Below are 18247 nucleotides of genomic sequence, written 5' to 3' on the forward strand. Positions count from 1 at the left end.
TAACCTAGCAGTAAGGAGGTGGAAAGAAGAAGGGATATGACTGGGCAGATCAGGGAATATAAGGAAGGAAGAGATGGGAGCTTAGCGAATTCTGTCTGAGGATTCATGGAGATAGGATCATGTTCCCTTTGGTTTGAGGATTCTGTGGAGGTAAAAGTCTTTCTAGTGCCTAGCTCCATTACTTCTATGATCTTTCAGCATTTACCCTGATATCTGACTCTGGGTTCTTATTATTAATACCTATTAGAATTTGAACTATGAGGAGGGAAAAGGAGGAGAAGAAGGAAAGGAAACTGTGGTTAAGATGTAAAAATAAATTAAAAACATTAATTTAAAAATACTTACAAACTGAATCCAAGAACACATCAAAAATATCATCCACCATGATCAAATCGACTTCATCCCAGAAATTCATGGATGAAACTGAATCAGTGCAATGTACCATACAAATAACCAGAAACAAAAAAGAAAAAACATGATTATCTCATTAGATGTCCAAAAATATTTTGACAAAATCCAACAACCCTTCATAATAAAAGTATAGGAGAGTTTAGCAATATAAGGGACATAACTAAACACACAAAAAAAAAACAATTTACAGCAGGCCCATAGTCAAGATCAAATTAAGTGGAAATATGTAGATTTGCATCTGGATATTCATTTAGATTATGTGACCCACCTGTATGTTTTTATGACAATATCATTCTGTTTCTATTACTATAGCTCTGTAGTAGAACTTGGAATCAGGGATGGTGGTACCTTGGAAAGTTCTTTTATTGCACAATACTGTTTTAGCTATCCTGGATTTTTTTGTTTTTTCATATGAAGTTGAAAATTGTTCTATTGAGGTCTATGAAAAGTTGAATTTGAATTTTGTGGGATTGCTTTGAATCGATAGATTGCTTTTAGTAAGATTTCCATTTTTAATATGTTCATATGTGTCCATGAACATGGGATATCTTTACATATTCTGATATCTTCTCTTATTTCTTTTTTCGAAGATTTAAAGTTCTTGTCTTACAGGTCTATCAGTTGCTTGGTTACACCAAGATATTTTCTATGGTTTGTGACTATTATAAAGTAGTTTCCCAGATTTCTTTCAGTTTGCTTACCATTTGTACATAGGAGGGCTGCTGATTTTTTTTAGTTAATCTTTTATAGCACCACATCACCAAAGGTGTTTATCAGTTGTAGGAGGTCCTTGGTAGAATTTTTAGAGTCACTTATATATATTATTATATCACCTGTGAATAGAGAAAGTTTTACTTCTTCCTTTCAAATTTGTATTAACTTCAACTCCTTTGGTTGTCTTATTACTCTAGCTAGAACTTTGAGTATTATATTGAATTGTTATGGAGAGGGTAAGCTGCCTTGTGTTATGTCTAATTTTAGTGGAACTGCTTTCAGATTCTCTACATTTAATTTTATGTTGACTGTTTGCTTGTAGAGTGTAGTGAGGGGCAGCAGGCAGGCCTGCTTTTCGCCTCACCCAGCTCCCGCACGGCTAGCTTAGTCCCAGAAATAACAACACACAAATTGTATTCATTTAAGCACTGCCTGGCCCATTATCTCTAGAGAGTTAGTTACTGACTAACTCTCATATCTTGATATTAACCCATTTCTAATAATCTGTAGCACCACGAGGTGGTGGCTTACCGGAAAAGATTCAGCATGTCTGACCTGGTGGCTGGCTCCATGGCTTCTGGCTCATAGCCCTCTTCCCAGCATTCTATTCTGTTTACTCTGCCTACCTAATTTTCTGTCCTATCAAGGGGCCAAGGCAGTCTCTTTATTGACCAATGAAAATAACACAATAGACAGATAACCCTCCTCCATCAGTAGAGTATTGCTTTAATTATATTTAGATATGTTCCTTGTATCTTTGATCTATCCAAAACCTTTATCTTGAAGGGGTTTTGGATGTTCATCAGAGGATTATCAGCATCTAAAGAGATGCAGCTTTTTATCCTTTAGATTATTTATGTGGTGGATTCTACTGACACATATTTGTATATTGAACCAATCCTGAGATGAAGTCTACTTGATCATGGTGGATAACCATTTTCATGTGTTCTTGGATTCAATTTGTAAATGTTTTTTTGAGTATTTTTGCATCAATGTTCACGGTGGAAATTGATCTGTAATTTTCTGTCTTTGCTGAGTATGTGGTTTCAGTGTCAGGGTGACTGTGGCCTCATCAAATGTATTGTTGGGTTATGTTTCTTTTGTTTCTATTTTCTGGAATAACATTGTCTGTCACTGAAATTTTTTTCTCCTTGGAAGATTTTTGATGAATTATTCTATTTCACTAGGGGTTGTAGGTCTGTTCAAATTATATACGCAATATTGATTTAACTTTGGTAAGTGGTACCTATTGAAAAAAATTTCCTTTTCTTTTAGATTTTTCAATTTCATAGACTATAGATTTTTAAAGTGTGTCCTTATGATTCTCTGGAATGCCTCGGTATCTGTTCTTATGTACATCTTTTTTTCTAATTTTAATAATTTGGGTATTCTCTCTGCTTCTTTTAGTGAGTTTGATAATGGTTTGTCTACGTTGTTGTTCTTCTCAATACATCAACTCTTTTTTTATTGGCTTTTTCATATTGTTCTCTTATTGATTTCAACCTTCAATTTCATTTATTGCCATGAACACCTCTTGACTGTGTTTCTTTTGTTCCAGAGTTTTCAGGTGTACTGTTAGGTGGATAGTATGAGATATCTCCAAATTTTTATGAATACACTTAGGAAAAGGAACCAGGTGGCTCATGGAGGGGTGCACCCCTATGTATCCTGATCAGGCACAGATTGTACCCAAGCACCAATATCCAACACAGAGAGATCTTTTTTTACACAAGACAAAGAGACAGGGGGCTCAATGGGAATTTTTACAAACAATAGCAAATGATTCTGCAAGTGTAATTTTAAAAGAAAAAAAGGGGAGATCTGTGTTTGAATGATCTAGGATTGGTTGGTAAATTCTGAATGGGTTGATTAATTAGAATTGACAAATGGGAATTTTTTGATTGTTGGTCCTTGATATTTTGATGACTAGGCTTTGGTGATCAGCCCCAGAAACAAGTCAAGCTTAAAAGTGTGACCAAATAAGAGACTAGACCGTGATGGGTAGCCTCAGGTATATAATCTAGTGGTCTAGCCAGGGAGAGGGAAGTGAGGGGGCAGGGGATGCCATCATTGAGTTTGTCATGCTTGAGCCTGTTGGGCCCTTCACTTGGTGTTAAAAGCCTTGCTCTTCTCACTGCTTTCACTGTGTCTTATAAGTTTGGAAATGTTGTGTATTTATTTTAATTACCTTCTAGGAAGTCTTTAATTCTTTATTTCTGTCTTGACTCAGTTGTTCAGTTGGCAATTTTCAGATTCCATCAGTTTGTTGGCTTTCTGTTGTTTCTGCTGTTGCTGATTTCCAGCTTTAATTCATGGTGGTCTGATATTGAAAGACCCCCAGTGTGGGGAGACTCTCACTCAAGTCTCGGGATAACACGACCCCCCCCCCCCCAGTAACTCATGAGAGACTGTCCTTGCTGCAATCACACGAGGTTTAATCGACAAGATGGGAACCAGTGCACTGGGGCCAAGACTCATAACCCACACAGGGGAAAAGTTTGACCCCGAGTCACTGGGAGAAGGGGTTTTTAAGGGGAGAAACCACAGCCCAGTAATCCAAAGGGGGTAGGAAGGACCAGTGATGCTCACAAGGGGGCAACTCCCTGTTCTTCAAGGTTATTCTCAAGATTATAATCAGCTAGTTCCTGAAACACAGTATCCCAAAAATACCAATGATAATCACAAGGGGGAAACTCCCTGTTTCTCAAGATTACAATCTAACTTTATCTTCAGCTAGTTCCTGAAACACTGAACCGGCTAATCCTAGATTTCTGATTCTTCCCTCCCTGCTTAGATTTTTGGCTCTATTTTTTCCTGCTAGGGGATCTGAATTTATCCAGGTCTTTCAATAAGATGCAGGGGTTTATTTTGATTTTCTATTTTATATTGGTGCTTTCTTTGTGTCTAAGCATGTGGTCGGTTTTAGAGAAAATTTCATGAGGTGCTGAGAAGATTGTATGTTCTTATGTGTTTGAATGGGTTATTCTGCAAACTTGTATTGTTTGGTTTATAATCTCTCTGAGAGCCCACTTTTCTCTGCTTTGGTTTTGTCTGGATGATCTGTCTATTGGTTAAAGTAGGGTATTGAAGTCTCCTCCAAAGTGTATGTTCAGCTTGAGATCCATACCTCCATCAGGTTGCTGTATTATATTCTATACTCTACAGTACTTTCCTGTGAGGTTTTCCAATCCTTTGTTTCATTGATCAAAGGCAGCAGTGTGGGTGGAAGAAAAGGAGCTTGTGACTTCTCAAATTTAGTATCCCTCCTTCTTCTCTGGAGCTGTGTCTCGGATGTTATTCTCCGTGACTGGAGTTAAAAATGTTTGGTGAACCCAGCCTCTGTTGGACACTCCCCATAGTCTTTCCAGTTATTTGTCTTTCTGGTAGTTGAAATGGAATTGTAGGTGCAAATAGTTCCTGAGTTTCAGATTCTTGCATCCCTGTCTGATGAGAGTCCATGGATTGCTGTGGTCCACTTTCTTTTCATGTTTCCAGCAGTGTGAACTTCCTCTCAGTCCTTCACTCCATTTCCCTGGCAACGTGCAGCTTTGTTTCTCTCCTCTGCTACTTGTTTTGGTTTGGTTTTGTGGAATCCAAGTAATTTGAAAAAGAATCAATAACTGCTTCTTTTAAATGAAAACACAGAAGAAGTAAATTGATACTCTAAGCATAGTTATTGTCCTCTTGAAAAATAACTTCACTTTGGAATTGAGTTTCTTCAAAGCTGAATGTTACATCTTACAAAAATTAACTTATCTCTAATTTTCTTTTGTGTTTAATGCTGCATGAGCAGTTCTGTGTGTGTGTTTGTGTGTGTGTGTGTGTGCTTACATGCATGCATGTATGTATGCGTGCATATGTGCACGTGTGTGTATGTGTAAATACATACATGCACTCATGTCCACCCACATTATCACTGAAAAATGAGCTCTCTGTACATTGATATGTTTCTGTGAACCACTGCGGTTCCTTAAAAGCTGGAAGTACACTGCCGTATTAGCCATCATTTTCTTCTGCCTTAAATTTGATGATGGAAACCCACTTAGAAAGTAGTAAATTGCCTTAGGATAAAAAAGTCAAGTTTGGATCACTTCATTACTTTCACTCTAACTTACCTGTCTTAGGGTAGCAAAGAAAAACAAAACTTTTGTTTGCCTATTCAAAGGAATTCTGGAAAACTTCACCTCTGCTTATTAGAAGTAATCACAACTTCCTGCTGAAGTTGCAAGCTTTTCTCATCAAAATGGAAAGCACTTTCAAGGCATAGCCTCGAATAATTTAACTTTATATCAAATAGTCTTTTCTCCTTGTGAGTGTTGTTATTCAAGGCCTAGAAGTCTCTGTTTCTTCAAAAAGTTACTTATCAATTTTGTAGTTGTTTTCAATGGCAAGTCAATATAACAGAAGTTGAAATGCTATTACCATATTACCATTATCTAGCTATATTCATATGTGTGAGTGAGTATATTCTAATTCTAATATGTTCTAGTTACATATACACACATATATAATTAAAATATATTAGAATTACAATATATTCTAATTCTTTTCTTATATTAATTATATTTGCTCATTTACTTTAAGATGTTCATATATGCACATATATTCATTAATTTTATTTTGTATTTATATGTTTTCATATGTTTACACCTAAATTTTATATCATTCACCCTATAGGATACTTTTCAATGTTTATACTCCTTAACATATAAATAAGCACAAACTATCTTAGAAAAAAAATAAATCACTTTAACAGTTTTAAAGTAAATAAATACTAAAAATTGTTATGGTAATAGTCCGTTGCCAAAAGACTGTTTACACTAATTCAAGATCAGTACTTAGAAAACTTTCTTTTCTAATGCAGAAACAAACTTTTTTTTTTAACACTAAGTAGTGAATCACGCATACCGGTTCCTGCTCAGAGTTTAGTCAGTTTGTTCAGGCTGTTGTTTTCTAGGGAAACACTAATGAAAAATAAGAAGCCATCCCTGCTTTGTGATTTCTTGTAAGGTGTGCTTGTTTGGGAACTTTGTCAAAATATAGAAAAAAGAAAAGGCACAATACCATGCATGTTGCTGCTGAGACAGGGTGACCAGAGAGTCAGTTGTTCCAATAACAGATAGTCAACCTTCCTTTCCTATTGATGGAAGAGGAGACAGAGTAATGTCAGCATTGTAGTTCTCTGGAAGGTTTTTTTTTTCCAAGTAAGAATGATACTTTAAAACATCTTGCTTTTATTCGTATTTCACTTGATTGTCACTATTTCTGTAACTGCAGAACCAAAAGAAATCTGGTTTTCATAGTTTACTGTATAACTCCTAAAGATCACTTGTTTTAGTGATATGATTCTTAATGTTTAGGTTTTATTTGCAACTCTTCCAGTATGACTGCTTTCTTAGCACAGCATGTTGTGTTTTATGTATGGGAAAGTGACTGGTGAGGAGAAATTGGGTCAACAGGTTCAACTTAAGGCATATTATGATCTCTATGTTTTTATTCCCTTTGAAGTTGAAATATGATTTCTTTAAAAATTATAGATGATGTTTCTTTGGCCAAAAGGGACCAAAGGTTTCTATAATGATGTGTATTATGGCTATGTAATGGCATAGAAACCCATGCCAGCATCAGTGACAATCAAATGTGAACATAGAATTTATCAGTAAGTAAATAGGCAAAAATGATATCAAATATGCATTATTTAGAAATTTAAGCTGAATTCAAAATATAGAAGACATTTACATGAGGAAATATGAGTTTGCCACTTGCATATGATAATACATGAAATTTTAATGCAAGTCCCAATTGAGAGAACTATTTCTTAAATGTTGTTCTTACCGAATGTGTACTTGAAATATGAAAGTTTATGCAATAATCATTAACAGGGTAAAACGTTATTAAATATATTGTACAATTAGCAAGTGAGCACATCTATGTTTTCTTTTTTGGTCTCTCTGCCACATACTCCAACAAAAAATATGCAAAATATGCGCTCTCACAGGCATATGCATCATTTACTTACAAAAACTTTTCAAGGCCAAAATGTACCTGAGTTGTAAAACATATATCATTTCGCTTGTTTTACTTTGTTTTCTAAAAGCAAACTAAAAAAAGAACAGGATAAACAATGGATCCTAGTCATAATAAAACTTTTAAGAGTAAATAAATATATAATTCTACTTCAAAATCATCTTATTTTATAGAAAATAAAAGATTATTAAAAAGTCTTTTTCTTAAGTTCTCATAATAGTATAAAAATTGTCATGAACTCTTGAGAACTGTGAAGCTTCCTTGAGACCAAACTAGGCTTTCCAAATGTGGGAGACTGTGGTGAAGCTTTAACTATCTGTGAGGCCACTGGCAGAGAAGGACTAGGATCTGTCCTTGGCATTTGAACTAGCTTGTTGCAGACCATTCTCTATGGTAAGATGCTGTGTTCAATCTTAATGCATGTTGGAGGGGCTTGTTCCTACCACAATTTAATGTGCCTGACATTTTTGACTCCCCATGGGAGCCCTTACCCGTTGAAAGGAGTAGATGCAGGATTGGTTGGTGGTGATGTGAGAGGGGCAGGAGGAGAGGTAGGGAGAGTACTGACATTGGAATCTAAAACAAAGATAAAAAATATATTATTTAAAAATATATAAATGGATAGAGAATAACAGTGTTCACCCTTGTACACTCCACATTTTTTATACTCCTAATCTAACAGCATAGAATTGCATGAAAATGACAGATCTTAGTCAATGCAGGAAATGTATAACTGAAATCCAATTACAATGTTGTGTGCTTGTGTGCTTATATATAAAACTGAACTCATTCAATTGACTATAAACTGAAATAACTTATTGTAAACTATAGTGCAAAATTACCACCTGTGTAGCTAATTATGTTCTTTGATAATTGACAAACAATAAAGTCTACTTCTGCATTGAGTGGAAATTGTCAGCAAAATGTGGAGGCTGCTATTAATGCCTCACTAGACTTATGTTCAATACAGTGTGTATAAATGACCAGTTTTACAATGAAGATAAACCTTCTGTATGTTGAGATAGTGAATCTTTACGATCTTTAAAAAATAATATAAAAGTGTTAATTATACACATGGTCTAGAAGGAGTCTCAAAACATGTATTGGGGAAGAGAGAAAGAGGGAAACAGAGTAAGGAAGAGAGAGAAAGAAAATAATAAATGACTGCCTACAAATTTAGGGCATTCTTACATGTACTTGATTTAAATCTTAAATATCTTATTATAAGAATAATTTTTCAAGGCATATGAAGAAAATGTGTCTTTGTAGCATGCATCAAGAATAATACAATATAAAAATTTTTTATATTGAATTTTTAATTATTTTAATTATCTTTTGTATTTATGACAAGATTCAATTGTGTTCCTCAAGAATTAATTAAAGGCAATATATATTAAAGAATGAAATTGAAAATTATGCCAACTCAAAAAATATTTCCCTATTAGCAAACAATGAAAATCTCATAACTGTTCCAACTTAGAACCTGGGAAGTTATTTTAGAATAGAGTTTTTATAACAAGCTTAACCAAGAAGGACCCCTTAGTTTCCATGAGTTACAGAGATAAAGTCTAGGCCTAAGATACATAATGTACCATGGTTGCACACATAAAATACCATGCAGGGAAAGGAAAAAAATCTAGAAGCTCTCATGTCAAGTTCCTGTCAAGTAGACAAAATCAATAATTGCAGGTGAAAAAAAATGAGGCAATTGAGAAAGTCTCTAGCATTAGAAAACAGCCATCTTGAATTCATACTCCTTTGGCAGAGTTGATAGCATCACTGGTTTCATTTACCACAGTGGAAGAATCTCAAATTCAAAAATTTTCAAGTGAGTGCGAAAGATTTCTCCACCAAAGGAGCAACTAAAAGCTGGAGAATTGGTGTAGGAGGTCCTTTTGTATTTGTATTGCTTTCATTGGTTGAATAAAGAAACTGTCTTGGCTTTTTGATAGGGCAGTCCTTAGGTGTGCAGAGTAGACAAAACAGAATGCTGGAAAAAAAGGAAGTATGACAGATGCGATGAAGCTCCAGCCCAAGGTGGATGTAGGTTAGAATCTTTCCCAGTAAGCCACGACCTCGTGGTGCTACACAGATTATTAGAAATAGGCTAGATCAAGATGCAAGGGTTGGCCAATAAGAGGCTAGAAATAATGGGCCAGGCAGTAATTTAATTAATACAATTTATATGTGGTTATTTCAGGTGTAAGTTAGCCAGGTGCCGGGAACATGGCCTGCTCTCCTTCTTACAACAGAGAATTACTCCTGATCAGGTGTCTCTTCGTTTTGCTTAATATTGAGATGAATAAATGTAAACATATTTCATATTTTTAAGGGTCCTAAACTAAGAACATGAATGCTAATAAAAAGAAGCAGTATTCAGTAAAAAAAAATATTTAAAATATACTAAGTCCAGTTGAACAGAAGACTAGGCATGTGATATATTATGAAAACATGGTGAACCATAATTTAAAATATCACCCAAATCAAACTGTTTAAGAAATGACCAAAGTAAAATTACTGGAAAAGGTTATTTGAAACGTTATTATAATTACTTCATAGATATTCAAAAGAAGGAAAATAGAGTTTGATAAGAGAAGCATATAAAATAGTTGTAAGAAATCCAAAGTGAAGCCAGAAGAGAATAATCAGCATAGTGGAAAGTTCAGGAAAACAAAACAGAAAGAGAAGTATGACATTTATTTGTAAGATCCTTTGAATGAGGTGGGAAAATTCTCAGTACCATGTAACCTGTAAGGATGAGGAGGAATTACAACACTGGGACCAACAGGGACTACAAAGTGTTACCTTGTCTTTACTCTTTGCTTATTTGCCTGTTTTTCTTTTTATTTAGTTTTTTAATCTTTATACATGAATGTTGTGTTCTGTGTTTTCATAGTGTTCACTGTTTCTTTGCCTTTCCAATCTCTCCTATGCCAACCCCATTGCCTCTCAAAATCATATCCTTGTTTTCTATTATTATTATTTATTGCTATTATTATTATTATTATTATTATTACTATATGTGTGAAATAATCTGATAAGTTCAGTTAGTGTTGCTCACTTGTGCAAGGGCTTAGGACTGATCACTTGGGGCTGGGAAATTTATTAGCAGGATTTAGACGCCAAGGTAATAAAAAGCTTACCTTTAAGAGAACAGATACTTCTGTGATCTAGAGTTCAAGGCTGAATCCCAATCTAATGTGAACCACTTCCTTGATTTGATCTGAACACTAAATAAAATGCCTAAACACGGTTTAATTTTCTTAACTGCCACATGACAGGGTGGTTATTGTTTAAAGATCTCTCTGAGGATGAAATGCAATAATGCATATCAAAGGTTAGTGACTTGAAAGTTGAATATTGAGGTTTACAGTAAATAAATTAAATAAGGTTAGAGTCCTCTCAAAACACATGCTCTCTGTTTCTACTAAGAAAGGGATGTAAATACTTTTTAAGATTTACTTTTATGTGTTTATATGTGTGAATCTCTTGCACACAAATTTTGTTTCCAGAGCATCTAATGGCATCTTATGACCTATAACATTTTTTTTTGAAGCAAAAGTCAACATGGTTCAGAGTAAAAGGTTCTTGTTAGGTGAAATCCAACTTCAATTCTCAGTATCCACATAGCTAGACAAAATTTGTTTCCTCCAAACTACCTTTTGATTACCATGCAAGTTGTGGCATGCATTTGTAGTAATATAAACAACAAGGTGCTAGCACAAGAATGGACATTTTAGTCTGTGGAATGACACAGAAGATACAATTTAAGACCACACAATTTTCGCTGCCTTGTTTCTGACAGAGACACCATTATATCAACTTGAGAAAATGGTATATTTAATAAATGGTATTGAGAAAATGACTGCCTATTTACAGATGAGCAAAACTAGATCCTTCATTCTTATCCTGCATAAAATTAAACTTAAAATGGTTCTATAATGAAATATAAAATTTGAAATTCTGGATGGGATAGTGGAGAAGATACTGAGTATACTACAACATGTAGGCATTTGAAAGGGCTTTTTAAATAGACCATGAGTCCCTCAGGAAATAAGGCAAACAATTTAAATGTAGAATCTTATGAAATGAAGAAGCTTCTGAACAACAAGGAAAACAATAAAGAGGCAGCCTAAAGCCTGAAATACAGAATGAACTTGGGAAAATGAGCATAAAGAAAGTAAATAATCCAATCAAATTGAGCATACAAGTCTTAAAAAATAATAAATGTGAATAAATGTTTTAACAGGGATTCAGCATCATTAATAATCAGAGAAATGCAACTTAAAACTATCTGAGAGTCCATCTCATCATAATCAGAATAGCTTTTCTCAAGAAATCAAATCTAAAGTGTTGGTGAAGATGTGGAGATGTATACTTATTCAGTATTGATAGGATTGCAAACTAGTGTCAACATTATGAAAATCAAAGTGACTATTTCTTAAAAACTATGAATAAAACAGCCACACCTCTCAGCTATACTATTTCTGGTCATTTACCAAAGAACAACATATTATTTTGCAAATATACTTGCTCAGTCATGGTCATTGTCATTCTATTCACTGCACATAGGATACTGAACCAGTGAAGATGTTCATCAAGCGATGAATGGATGATAAAAATGTTTTTCATACATACATGTGTAAAAAGATGAGATTTTCTGTTAAGTATATAAAAGCTGAAAATAATTATACTCAGGTTACGCATGTACAGTGAAACAATCACCATATTTTCTTTATCATATATGGATTCTAGCATCTCGTAATCTCTTAATTTGTTTATTCTACTTAGAGGGTCTATAAATATAAATATATAAATAAGCTTATATATAAGAAAGCTATTAGAATAGTGATGACTTAAGAGGTGAGAGTTTATAAAGACAGGTAAAATGAAAATGGATGGGGCTTATATTAATGATGGAAAAGAGATAACAAGCAGGGAGTAATGGAATCAGTGGGTCAGTAAGGTATTCCAGAGAACTATGAAAAAACTTAGGAGTCAATTCATATCTGCATAAATACATATAGTGAAAATGGCAATGGCCCCCAGAAGGAAGTATAATTCTGTTGTTCAGTTTAATTGACATAGCACCTTCTAAACATGTTTGGTTAAACCTGTTGACAGTTACCACTCAGCCTTGATCAAATGATGGTAAATGCAGAAACCTGGAACAACAGAAGTTGCTTACAATAAAGGAAGGTTGTGCGCTATCCATTAAATGAGATGTTTAGTCCATATCTTGAAGGGATCAGGGAACATTGCATAATATGGTTCATAAAGGATAGCAGAGAAAGAAGTGGCAGAGGATGGCTCTTAAATACCCATTTTCTAGGTAATACATACCTATTGCACCCATAAATCACTCAACAACTGTAGACGACTGCACTAGATCTAGAGAAGGATTGGCTCATCAATAGCTAGCCACGAATGGAGAATGTATCCACGAAGTCTAACAGCTCATTGCAAAACTGTTTACTACTGAAAGACCCTGCAAAAAAGGAAGTCCTTATCTTCAACTGTTTACACACTGGCAGCAACACCAGCCTACAATGAATGGAAGGACCCATTCCAGTGGCCACAGAGATGACATCAGTTATATCAAATATGTGAGAGATACAAAGTCAAAATTTAAATTTTAGAAAAGCAAAGGTATGGAAAGGAGTTGCAGTTAGGGTTGGTGAAGAGATAAGAGGATTTGCAGAGAAAGAGTAGCTAGAATGAATTTTATACACATATGACCTTGTCAAAGCACTAAATTAATTATTTGAAACAAGCATATTTTGTTGGATATAGCTCAAATAAATAATGATGTAACAGAAAGATGTAGAAAACAAGCACAATTCAAGCCCCAAGAAATATATAAATAAATAATATGCCCAATTCATGGCTGTAATAAAGTGTTTCCAATAATTTTCTTTGCTAATAATGAATAAGTCTAGTGTACTTCTATTATTTTCTCCATGGGCAAAAAAATTCTTGGTTTGTTTTTTTAATTTTTCTTTATGATGCAGATGTCACTCAGGTGTTAAAACAGTGAATATTTGAATCATAAGTCATTTGAGGCCCTCAAATTAACAGGAAATTGTCACTAAAGTTGACTGTCTATGAGATCTAAATGGTAGATTTCTATTGCCAAATACATCACAAGCTTTGACAATGGGACATAGAGAGATAAATCTGAAATGGATATGAAAGCTTACTTCCTGCTGGTTAGTCTTACTAGTGCTATAAAATTTTTATATAGCTTCCTGGGGAAGATTTATTGTCAAAATTCTCATTCAACTGTGAGCTGTGCCTAATATAACACTGACTAGGCTAGACTAGATGAGCCCACTGTTACAAGAGTTTTAAGTACATTATAGGGGTTACTAACCACTTTCTGATTAGAATTTAGCTCTGCTCCAAATAAGGGAATTGACATTTGGTACTGTAAACCTTGTCAAAATTTTATTTACAACAAAATTACAAATGCAAAATCCTTCAAAATAGTAACACACAAAAGCACATCACACCAAGAAATAAACTTAACTAAGTAAATGTAAGATCTCTACAACATAAATTTAAAAACAGCAAAGAAAGAAATTAAGTAAGATACCAAAGTGGGAACGATGTTCAGTGTTTCTAGTCTAATAAAAAGTGTCAAAAAGACTGTATACACAATATAATTTGTAGATTCAACCTAATATACATCAATATATAAGTGGATTTTTTAAAAGCACTAGAGAAAAAGAATCTAAAATCAAAGACAAAAGATTAATTAGTCAAAATAATATTAAAAGAGCAAAGCAAACAAACAAGCAAACATAACAAAGCTAAAGACACTATGATACTTGATTAAATTACAAAGAAGGCATGAACAAAATATTATGGAATTTGCATAAAATCATATACTAGATGACCTCAAGCAATCACATAAAATAAATTCACACCCATCCACTAAGATATTTCATGGCTAAATGGTAGAAACTGTATAGAAGAGCATCCTTTAACAAACAAAGCTAAGAAAATAGATACAAACAGACAGAAAACTGAAACTTGAGACCTTTACATTCCACCAACCTTAAATTCAGGTTATATTGAATTTAGGATTTTAATGTAATGCCAAGAACATGAGGAGACCATTATAAGCAGCAACTCAGGGCAAAGCACAGGCAACTGAATCAAAATCTAACAAATGAGATTACAACAAACTAAAGGGCACCGTTTGAATAGTAACTGTAATAATTTAAATTCTTACTGACCATGTACAATGGTAGTGTTGTGTTCTACATTCTCAAGATTTATTTGCTTATTTGTTGAGTGTTGATTGTTACTTAAACTTGGTCGAGATGGTGTACCAGTGTACTTTTGATTAACAATTCCATGATTGAAGATGAAATTAAAATTGATAATATTATTGATGTTTCTGAACAAATAAAATTGAATTAAAAATGACTGGGTACCCAAATAATGTACACTTTAAGTCTTTTATCCATTATAATAATATTGCATTCTTAACTGCATGAAAGAAAAAGAATGATGGATAATTTTTATATATTTATGTGCATTCAGACAATTTTATAGATGTGTCTATTGAAATAATCTAGCTATTTTGAATTTAACTTATTTTTAAATTTCATTTTTTATTGAGCTCTACATTTTTCTCTGCTCCCCTCCCTGGTTTTCCCCTACCTGCCTTTCCCCTCTCCTTCAACCCTCCCCAAGGTTCCCATGCTCCCAGTTTATTCAGGAGATCTTATCTTTTTCTACATCCCATGTAGGTTAGATCTATGTATATCTCTCTTATGGTCCTCATTGTTGTCTAACTTCTATGGGATTGTGGTTTGTAGGTTGTTTTTTTCTTTTCTTTTTTTTTTTGCTTTATGTTTAAAGACCACTTATGAGTGAGGACATGTGATAATTGTCTTTCTGTGTCTGGGTTACCTCATTAAAAATGATGTTTTGTAGCTCCATCCATTTTCCTGCAAAATTTAAGATGTTGTTATTTTTTTTTCTGCTATGGAGTACTCCGTCATGTAAATGTACCACATTTTCCTTATCCATTCTTCTGTCGAGGGGCATTTAGGTTTTTTCCAGATCCTGGCTATGACAAACAATGCTGCTATGAACAGTGTTGAGAACATGTTCTTGTGGCACAATTGAACATTTTTTGGATATATATCCCAAAGACGTATTACTGGGTCTTGAGGAAGGTTGTTTCCTAATTTTCTGAGATATCACTACACTGACATTCAAAGGGGCTGTATCAGCTTTCATTCCCAGCACCTAAGCAGAAGTGTTCCCTTAATCCACAACCTGTCCAGCATAAGTTGTCATCAGAGTTTTTGATCTTGGCCGTTCCTACAGGTGTAAGATGGCATCTCAGGGTTGTTTTGATTTGCATTTCTTTGATGGTTAAGGATACTAAACATTTCCTTAAGGGTCTTTCAGCCAGTTTAGATTCCCCTGTTGAGAGTTCTCTGTTTTGTCTTGTTGACTGTGTCCTTTGCTTTACGGATGCTTTTAAGTTTTAGGAAGTCCCATTTATTAATTGTTTCTGTCAGTGTCTGTGCTGCTGGGGTTATATTTAGGAAGTGGTCTCTTGTGCCAATGTGTTCAATTGTACTTCCCACTTTTTCTTCTATAAGATTCAGTATGGTTGGCTTTATGTTGAGGTTTTTGATCCATTTGGGCTTGAGCTTTGTGCATAGTGATAAATTTTATTTTTATACTAATATGTGAATCAATGTTCAAAAAATCCATAAAATTTAAGATTTGGTTACTTTGCTGTTAATATTATTTAATTTTTCATATATTCTTAGCATTAAATCTCTTTCTGATAAATTGGTATAAATATTTCTCATCAATTCTGTACATCATGTCTTCATTGCATTCTTTCCTTACTAGCCAATATATTATTAGTATTCATTTTATAGCTATGTTTCTTTAGTATAGTATGTTTTCCTCTAAGTCCTTGACCTATCTAGCCTCATCTTCTTGGTCACTTATTAGTGTGAGAAATCCATGTTCCATTACATGGAGTAGACCTTAAAACCAGTCTTAAAGAGATGACTTGGTGACTTCCATAACATTCATGTCATTATTGCTCCAGTAAGCATATATTGCAGGCAGATCCATTATTATATCTCCTGGTGATTAAAACTGTAACACTGATGCTAAGGTGTCTCCTACTGAAACAATTATAGAACCTTTCAGTACTATGAATGCCAGCTACTAGTGATGAGCTTCTTGTTGAGGACCGACTTAATTTGTGTGGGATATATGACATATGTCTTCAGCAACAGTGTCTTATTGTACATTTTGAAGAGGAACCAATAGCTTTGGCAATAGTCTGTAATGTTTGCTTGGAATTTCTATAGGACTCCATGTACACTTACTTTAAACAGTGTAGCCATATCTTTGTACTGAGGGTTTTCATTGATAACATATGATGTCTGTTTGGAGTACTGTCTACCACATTATTTGAGAATTCCATTTAAAATTAATTTGTTAGAAAGAAATTTAAAGATATATAAAAACAAATAAACAAATAAAATTCTTTTATATATGTATATATTTAAAGAATCTTCAAGACATAATGTGGTGGAACACTTTAATCCTAGCACTCAGGAGGGAGATACAGGTGGACCTCTATGAGTTCAAAGTCATCCTGGTCTACAAGAGCTAGTTCCAGGACAGTCTTCATAGCTACAGATAAACCCTGTTTTGAAAAATCAAAAAAAAGCTTCTAAATTTGTAGGTTTTCAAAGGTCTTTATTGTTAGTTATCTCTCCCCATATTAACTTTTTATTCTACCCCACCACTCTCTCCTTCCCCCTGTTTTAGCTTCCCCATTAGCTGTTTAGAACATTGTATCCTATTTCCACTTCATTGGGAGATCCATTCCTCTCTCATGGTCCCTTATTAACTGCAGAATCTCTATGAGTGTTCTGAACAAAACACATATCTCTAAATGTTAAAAGCTAATATCCATGTATTAAAGAAAATAATGTTTTTCTTTTGGGTTCTTATCACCTCACTCTAGATGATTGTTTTTTAGCTCTATCAATTTACCTAAAAATTTCATAATTTCACTTTTCTTAATAGCTGATTAATATCATGCAAAAGTATTAGGTTTTTATTATCTATTAATCAGTTGTTAGACATTTAGACTGTTTCCAATTTCTAGCTATATGAATAGAATATAAATGAACATGGAAGATTAAGTACCTCCACGACGAGGTCTAGAATCCTTTGGGTATAATGTGGAGTTGTATCTTATGTAAGATCTAAAATTTTTGAGGAAACTTCAAACAGATTTCTGTAGGAACCTCACCAGTCGGTACTCACACCAGCAATGAAAGGTGTTCTCACTTCTCTATATCCTAATAAGCACCTGTTGTCATTTGGTTTTTTTGACCCTACTGACATGGATAAATTGAAATATCAAAGTATTCTTAATTTGCATTTTCAAGAAGGCTAAGGATGTTGAACATTTCTAAGTTTTTCTCAGTCATTTTGAGTCTCATTCTGAGTCTTTTGAAGGCTCACAGTTTAGTTTTACACAACTTTTTAAATTGGGTTATTTGTTTTCTCCATGTTAGGGTATTTTAGTCCTTTCTACAGTGTAGATGCTAGTCCTCTATCAGATTTGAAATTGATAAGGACTTTTGTCCATTCTGTAGGCTGATTCTTTGCTTAAATGATTGTGTCACTGCTGTGCATAAGATGTTTAGTTCCATGAGGTACCTTTTGTTAATTGTTGTCTTAATATCTACACTATTGGATTTTGTTTAAAACAAATTTTGTTTCTGTGCTAATAAGTTCAAGCACACTACCTACTTCGTCTTCTATCAGATTCATGGCAACAGGTCTTTTACTGAGCTCCTGAATCTTTCCTGAGCTGAGTTTTGTGTGGAGTGATAGACAATGGATCTATTTTCTTTGTTCCATATTTAACTATTCAGTTTTACCAGCATCATTTGTTGAAGACACCACTGTTTTTCCAGTTTGTACTTTTGGCTTCTTTGTAAACTGTCGGGTCTCTTTAGATGTGAGAAATTGTGGTAGGGTGTTCAATAATATCTCATTGACCAGTGCAGGGATTTTTGGCAAT

Source organism: Myodes glareolus, chromosome 3 (assembly GCF_982192425.1).
Source record: "Myodes glareolus chromosome 3, mMyoGla1.1, whole genome shotgun sequence".
Classification (NCBI taxonomy): domain Eukaryota; kingdom Metazoa; phylum Chordata; class Mammalia; order Rodentia; family Cricetidae; genus Myodes; species Myodes glareolus.